The sequence below is a fragment of the Emys orbicularis genome, chromosome 5 (genome assembly GCF_028017835.1).
Source record: "Emys orbicularis isolate rEmyOrb1 chromosome 5, rEmyOrb1.hap1, whole genome shotgun sequence".
Taxonomy (NCBI): Eukaryota; Metazoa; Chordata; order Testudines; family Emydidae; genus Emys; species Emys orbicularis.
The window spans coordinates 41,413,697-41,422,332 of NC_088687.1; positions in this window are offsets into that span (position 1 = coordinate 41,413,697).

Genomic DNA, 8,636 nt, shown 5'->3' on the forward strand with positions numbered 1-8,636 from the left:
ACTTATGTTTTTGCTGACTCTTGTATCACCACCAATAGTAAGTTTAGCTAGACACGTGTAGAAAGTATATAGTAGATATAGTTATAAGAAAGAGAGACTACAGAATGATATGGTGAGGTACAAAGGTTATACCTACATGAGTTTGAGGTTGTTCTGTTATTCACAACTGCAAAGACATGAATGAGTGAAGTACTTATGCCAAACGAGTATTAATAAAATGAGATAGGTCTTTATATCAAATGAATATCCTGCTTGAGAAATCCTTCTCTAGCCCTTCCATAGCCATAATGTATATTTGCATAAGTAGTTTTTCTTTTCTGTCCAGGTTACAGAGTAGAATTGGGGTTTACTACAGTGTGTAAGAATTTTTTTGCATGTTGTACAGTGGTAAGCCCCGATGTATTAGGAAAATGAAGGATTGGGCTGAACAGAAGCTGATATGATTCAGATACACACACGCAGCAGATAAACTAAATAAAAAGGTGCCATTTTTAATGTCTTTTTTCAGATTAGAACTTCATTTTTAATAAGAGGCAAAACATCAATTTAATAACTGATTTTTCATTAATTTTATCTTTTGTTTGAGAAGGATACAACATTTGCATGTTATATTTTTAAATACACAATATGGTAACATTACATTTTGAATGAAGAATGTCAGTTTTGGGGAATAGGTTGTGAATTTTGTCTGTAAAAAGTCTCTTTTAATGTGTACTGAATCCATTCTTAAGGGGCTCATGATGCATGTGACTCACGTTAACTTTCTGATCACAAACATACATGTTCATATGCCTGTTTTTCTTGTGAAATGAGCGGATGTGTATAAAGTTTTACAAGATTCACAACTACATGCAACCCCAAACTTTAGATCACAATTAAACCCCACCCTATGGCGATGGCTACAATAGAGAGATTACAGCAGCACAGCTGCTCCAATGCTACCACTCTAAGCCAACAGGAGAGAGCTCTCCCATCAGCTTAATTACCCTAGTCCCTGCGAGCAGAGAAGCTCTCCCGCCAACATAGCACTATCCACACCAGCGCTTAAGTCAGTTATGTCGCTCAAGGGTGACTAATACACACCCCTGAGCAACATAACTTATGTTGACTTAAGCTGTAGTGTAGCCATAGCCTATATGATGTAGCAATGGCTAGACAAATGAAATGCATCAAGACACTACTTTTTCAAAGGCATTTCTCTAACTGATGGTGTTGATCCATAATGGGTTCATCTACAAAAGTGAGTGATTCAGAGAGGATCAGATGTGACTGAGGTAAAGAGACATAGAATAAGACGTAAAATGGGGAGACCGGAAGGCTTAAGAGAGTTAAAGAGTAACCATGGATGAATAGTTTTAAAACTGGAAAGAGGTCATGGAGGTACATTTCCAAATGAGTTGAAGCCTACCCTCCACTTTTGTGGTTGTAATTTGTACTTGCAAAAATTGCACTGCCATTTCAATTGTGGGTTCAAGTCAGGTAGTTAGGGGCACAAATTCTCTGATTTCTCGCCTGCAATTGATTTTGTGGCACAAGGTGAACACAAATTGTACAGGTGTCAATTGCACCTACCAAACAGAGGCTGCTCCTTAGCTCTTTTGAAAATTTAACCCCATCCAGCCCAGGAGTCAGTTTTAGGATATTTATTGTTGTTAACATATAAAATGATATGGGCAATGACACTAAATATGAGTTCCCCAATTCTGCAGGTGTCACAAAGAGACTAGAAGTAAAGTAAATAATGAGGAGCATTACAGCCAGATTCAAAGCGATCAGAATTGTTTAATGATTGGGCCAGCAGATGACAAACACATTTCAGTGCATGAAATGTCTGTGAGCATAGATCAAGTCAGGGGAATATGAGCTAAATAAAAGAATAATCCAGCATTTTGATCAGGAAAAGGATTTGCAGATTAGCAGATTAGCCTACACTACAAATTTATGTTGGTATAACTCCACACGCCTGAGCGATGTATACTGACCTAACTCCCAGTGGCTTCTCCTGTTGACATAGCTACCACCTCCCATGGAGTTGGAGTACCTACGCTAATGGAAGAAGCTCTCCCATTGGCATAAGTAGAGTCTTCACTAAGCACTACAGCATCGCAGCAGCCCACTCCCACCCCAAATCATACTATGCTAGGTCTCAAATGTGCAAAATGATCCACTTGATCCACCTTTACTATGCAGAGTTCCACTAAAGTAAACAAAACTCTGTACCTGTGTAAAGGGCCACTCAGGGAGCTTCAATTTGCAGGATTGGCAATTTAGGGCCTTTCCATTGACTTCAATGGGTTTTGGATTGGCCATTTACTTTGTGAGGCACTTGCAAGATGCCATTAGGATATTCCATGCAGTTACACTACCACTGGAAATATATTATTGTCTTTGGATACGGAGAAGGGCAATGCTGAAGAGTCTAATTCATGATTCAAGAGTAAGGATTTGGGCTTATCCTTACTGATAAAGCGATGGCCTTGAGGTGACAGAATAAAAGTTTCCAGGAACTGGCAAAGTCAAGAGAAACTTTTTTTTGACATTGGTTCTTCTAAAACTAAGGAAAATGACTGACAAAATGGATTAAATGGGGAACTGAGGTACAGCTGCTTTATGCATAGGTAAACAACCTTAAGGAATAATTTGCCAGCAAGTACAGAGTACAAATGAGTCCATGAGACACTTATATTTGTTTCCAGAAAAGGAGAGGATAGTAGGGTACGATAAAAATGCAGGAAGGTAGAGGAAGTAAGGGCACATTTTGAAAAGGCTAGCAGGCCTTTATATGTATATTGAGCTAGAAGGTCGTTTCTTGTCCCTAAAATTTTCTGTGCTTTGTTCTCATTTACGCAGGGCACCTTTACACTACTCTGGTAAACATTCCCATTGCCAGAGTGTGTAAAGGAACCTTAGTATAAATGAGAACCAGGTCCTCCATTTTTCAAGTTATGCAATATATTTTGTGTGATAGTCTCCTCCTCCTACTAGAGTATGCAAAATCAAGTGAAGGGGGAGTACTTTGATGAAAAACTCCAAGAGTAAAAGTCTTCAAAGATAAATGCAACGTATTTCTATTTATCCAGAACAAATGTCATGAAAAGTGAGGGTTCATGGCCTCTAATGGCTATAGAAGGCTGAGGATATGCAGATATCAGCTGTAACTGTGATGTTATTTGTACAGAGGTGGAGTCGGAGATGGCAGCAGCTATGTGTTGGAAAGAAAGCTAGCCTTAAATCCATGTGGTCTTTCTCCCCGTTTCAACAAGATTTTTAGCCAATTTGTTCTTCTCGTTGCTGCATAAAGAGTGTCTTTGATAGCTGGTTCCAGGAAATGAGAATGTGCCTCCCATATTACAGTCTTAGGTTACCAAGTATCTGCCTTTAGAAAGAAATGTTAGACTGAAGTTCTCCTGTTTATCTTGTACTTTAATGTAAAGTTCCCTAATTACATATACACTTCTCAGAGGTCCTGATTGTGTCAATCTGTCTGATTGCTCTTCTTCTTCATAATCCAAATATCTCACTCTTTTGGAAATAAATTCAGATTATATTAACTCCAATAATGTGTGTTTTAATTCATTTAATAGGATTTTGCTGTTAGCAAATCTCAGAGGCAGAAATTACCTGGTAAATCTGAAGATAGAACAAAACATGAAGGATTGAACTCCTGGCCTCACTGAAGGCAAATGGAATTTTGCCATTGATTTCAGTGGAGCCAGGATGTAGTTTATTTTTATCAGATCACAAAGTATGTCAAACAAATATTTGTAAGTGAAGTTTATGCCACTATTTCATCCAATATGTGCCCAAGAGCAGAATTAATGCTGTGAGAATAAAGGAATAGGGCTAAACATACAGGAAGTTGGACTGGAGTAGTACATCAGTAAAGATGGAAACTGTCCTGATTCTTCCTCCAAAATTCAGGTAGATTGATTGAAACTACAATAAAAAACAGAATTATTCAACAAAAAGCGGAATATGCTATGACAGGGACAAATTCACCAACAGAGGTGAGGAAGAAATTTTCTTAATAGGCAGGTTATTCCATAATTGTCCACTTTTGTGTTTTTTGCACTTTCCTCTGAAGCAGCCAGTACCAGCCACTGTCAGAGACAGAACTATGGATTAGATCGGGGTAGGCAACCTATGGCATGCGTGCCGAAGGCGGCACGTGAGCTGATTTTCAGTGGCACTCACATTGCCTGGGTCCTGGCCACCAATCCGGGGGGGCTCTGCATTTTAATTTAATTTTAAATGAAGCTTCTTAAACATTTTAAAAACCTTATTTACTTTACATACAACAATAGTTTAGTTATATATTATAGACTTATAGAAAGAGACCTTCTAAAAATGTTAAAATTTATTACTGGCACGCAAAACCTTAAATTAGAGTGAATAAATGAAGATTCGGCACACCGCTTCTGAAAGGTTGCCAACCCCTGGATTAGATGGACAATGGGTCTGAACCAGTATTGAAATTTCTTGGAACCTAAGAATTTTTTTCCAGCTCAGCTCTTGTGTAGTCTAGAACCTAATGACCAGCTGCTGCCGTTCCTGAGACATCATAGTAACCTGTACAAAGTGTTCTGAGACATACTTAGGACAAACTATCCTCTAAAAGGGATAATAAAAGTCGTATATGGAAAATGAAATACTATATAAGTTAAGGCAGAGCTATTCAAATTGCGGTCCATAGATCACAAGCAGTCCCGTGGAGCATTTATTGGTGGTTCCCAGAGAGTTGGCTGGTCACATGGTGCTGGCTCCTCCTTATTATTTCCAGAGGCTACATTTTGTTGAAAGGCAATTACAATACATTAAATTATTTCCTAATATTACTTTCCGTGTCTGTAGTTGTTGTAGTTGCCACAGAGATATTATATGATTGTGAGGGAGACGGAAGGTGCTCCAGAAGATAATTTCTGTATTACAATGTACTCAGCACTGATAAAGTTTGAGAAACATGCTGTTAAAGTGTCATGGGTCAGTCAATTAAATGCTGTTAACATCAGAGACTCTGTTATACCAAACTCACATAAGAAATACACATCAGGAGTCCAATTTTCAATTGGGGACTCCTCCATAAGACAGCCACATCCCTCATTTGGATGAGGGTACTGAGGAATGTACATTATAAACATACACAGCTAAGTGTTACTATGAGCATCCAAATGTGAAATTTGGACATCGTATTAAGGACCCTTCTACATTCTGGATGGGATTCTGACCCATATAAAGTCAACAGCAAAACTCCCAGGGTAGGATCCACAAAGGGATGTAGGGATTGCAACCCTGAGCATTGCAGCACATACCTTTTAGGCATCTAGAAAAATCACAGAAACAACACTGGAATCCACAAAGCCCGAGTAAGGTGCCTAGGCTCCTATACCATTAATGGGGAGAGATAGGCACATTAGAATGCAATCCACAAAGCCAGCATACTAGGCGGGGGCTGCCAAAACTAGCCAATGGAAGATGCTGACCAGAGGGATGTTTCCTAAGTCCCATAGCTCTCACAGAGATAAATGCCTAAGTCTGGGCTGCAAGGAAGTGCCTATTTCTGCTTCTGATCCATGAACCAGGGGAAGACAGGCATTCAGTCACGTGTGGTGCTGAAACAAAACAGCCAGGGAAAAAGGAGCCTGACCTTTAGCCTAGTGGGTAGGGTACTAACCCAGATTGTGGGAGACCCTCTGTTCAGTCATACCTTCTCCTGAGGGGAGAAGGTACTTGAACAGGGAGCAGCCACTTCTCAGATGAGTGCCCTAACCATGAGGCTATAGAGTAATTCTAACACTTTCTTTGACCAAATTGATATTTAATTATTTAATTAAAGTGGAACAACTTCAATAAGAAAGATTGAGGGAGACCCACATCAGAATATTCCATTGCTTAATGACTACAGCACTCACCTGTGAGGTGAAGATTCCTCATCAAATCACTTCTCATCAGGTGGAGGGGAGGATAACTTGAATTGGAAGGTTTCCACATTCTGAGTGAGTATTCTGTGCTCTAGGTCAAATGTGGTAAAGGAGGTTCTCCTCCAGTCCCCACTCCTGTCTGTTTTGTATGACTTTACCAGTGGGGTCAAATGTGGTAGGTAGTCTCTCTGAGTACACCAACTTGACTGGATCCTGTATACTATCAGGTGGCTGAATGCCTGTCTTCCCTGGTTTGTGAATTGCTCTGGGGCTTAGGCAGGAGATACGTGTCCAGACAACTAGAGTGAGGCACCAGTGCGCATTCTCAGAGGCATTCACATAGGTGCCTAGGGAACTTTTACTGCAAAAACTTGGGCACCAAATGAGTTAAGGCACCTACAGGATTAGGTGGCATCTGAGCAGTTTTGTGGATTGCAGTGATGCCTAAAAATGGGACTTAGGAACCTAAGTACCTTTGTATATCGCACCCCCGTTGACTAAAATGGGATAGGATTCCACTCTCAATGTCCAAATCTAATGACTATATACTACAGAGATCAAGTTAGAAATCAGCTCACTATGAGTCACAGGCATTTTTTACTGAAATGAAAGTTACATTTACTACACAAAGTTTACAGAAAATGGATCTAATAACAGGAGAAAGGCTGTTCTTGTGTCACTAAAGGACAAGATTTGGAGTCAGGAAACCAGGGCTCTGTCACAGGCTAATTTTGGGCAAGGCATTTAATCTGTTTGTGCCTCAATTCCCCCATTAGTAATATAGGGATAATAATATTTCCCTAACTCATAAAGATATTGTGAGACTAAATTCAATAATATTTGTGAAAGGCACTGAGATCCCTAAATCACGGTAAGTGTATAAGTAGCAGAGAATGAAGTGAGCCAGCTATTCTTGCAAAAACAAGTAGAGATCAAAATGTTTAATAAGGGTTGCAAAAGGAACATTCTGAACTCTGCCAAGTTGGGAGATGATTGTACCAGCAGACTTATTAATGCAGGAATTTTTTCACACTGCTGTCTCTGAAGGACAGAATTTTGTGCATTTTTTAAAATAGTTACTTGTTTTTATTTAACCTCCAATAGTCAATATTTTAAACATCCTTTTTTCTTATGAAAATAGATACAAATAAACAATAACCAAAGTAGCTACAATTTCCCCCCTCCCCCTTTTCTATGGGTGTAGAGGCCCTCTTGCAATAGAATTAGTGTATTTCCTTTGAGGTGGGAGTGGGGAAAGGAAAGAGCAGGATTTAAGGGGGCTGTGCAGTGCAGGAGAAATCCCTACATGGCACAGAGACCAGGTCCCAGAGATCTCCCTGTGTGCTACCGCACCGCATCTGTTTATATTCAGCCCTTCCAAATCCCATAGTGGAGATTCCAGTGGCTGTGGAGTAGCCGGGGAGAATCTTCTGCCTTTTCCACTGCCAATTTCCCCAATGCAGTTCATGTACCATCTCACTCAATACTACCTGGTAAACCACTATGAATGACAGTTTCAAATGAGCAGAAATAATGTGTAAGCCATAAACAATGTTTGAAGTACGTCAGGATCTTCTGAAGCTGGGCCACTGTAAGCCATGAAGGATCACGGGTGTTTCTCAGGTCAGACTAAATGAAAGTTTTACCCTTCCTTAACTCTGACAGCTAAATTCCAGCACCGGGTCATTCCTTGAGTTCTTAATCAGAGCACCTTAGATATTTTCAGGGAAACAGAAAAACAAGAATATTTAGTTCAAATAGGCAGAAGGTGAGCAAGCTGACCACTTACCACAGGTGTTTATTTCAGAACTAAACTGGAACGTGCTTATTCTGTGCTATAGCTCTGCAATGTTTGAAATATATTTCACTGACTGGAGGATGGCTGGGGAAGCGATGCTGAAGCTAGAATGTGAGGGAAAACACAGAGAGTCTGAGGAAAAAATCACAGGCTCATCGTGTTTCATGGTACTTCAGTCTATCCTTCTGCCAGGTAGTCTTTTGTGAACAATAACAATGGTGAGGGCAGAAACAGCAGGGGAAGGAAGGTGGAAAGCAGCAGGATAGAAAAGGGAGCATAGTTTTGGTTTGAGAATGAAAACATGAGCAGGAGGAAATTGCCCCAAGCCAGATACCAGTGTGTTTCTCTGATAGGAGGGAACACAAATCATCCAGGACTGGCTGTAAGTTTGGCAGCCTCTGTGTACTACAAGGCAGCGGCATTCAAAACCTCTTCTTACAGGACAGTGTATCTATCAACCCTTCCTAGATCTGACATCAGTTTGAGATTAAGTCTGTGAGTGTATATTTGGTGTCTATGAGTGGGTGCATGCATTTTACCACAGGTTATTGAAACAAAAGAGAACAGTGAAATTTTCCTGAAGAAAACCCTATGGCCAAGATTTTCAAGAATGGGTCTGTAGGGTTTGATTGTCAACTCTATATTTTGGTTTCTAAACAAGAGGCTGATGAGCACTCAGAAGTCAACGGGTACTGCTGGTTGCTCAGAACTTATGAAAATCAAGCCATTTATTTAGGGGCCTGAATATGTATGTAGGATTCCAACTTTAGGGATCCATCTTTGAAAATCTTGGCCTATTTTTCTTAAAAAAATAGGAAATAAATAAACTTTAGATGACTTCAGGGAAACTACTCCTGGCACTATGCTTAGCATTTTCAGAGAAGTTATCACTGTTGATAAATAAACTGGAGAAACATTAA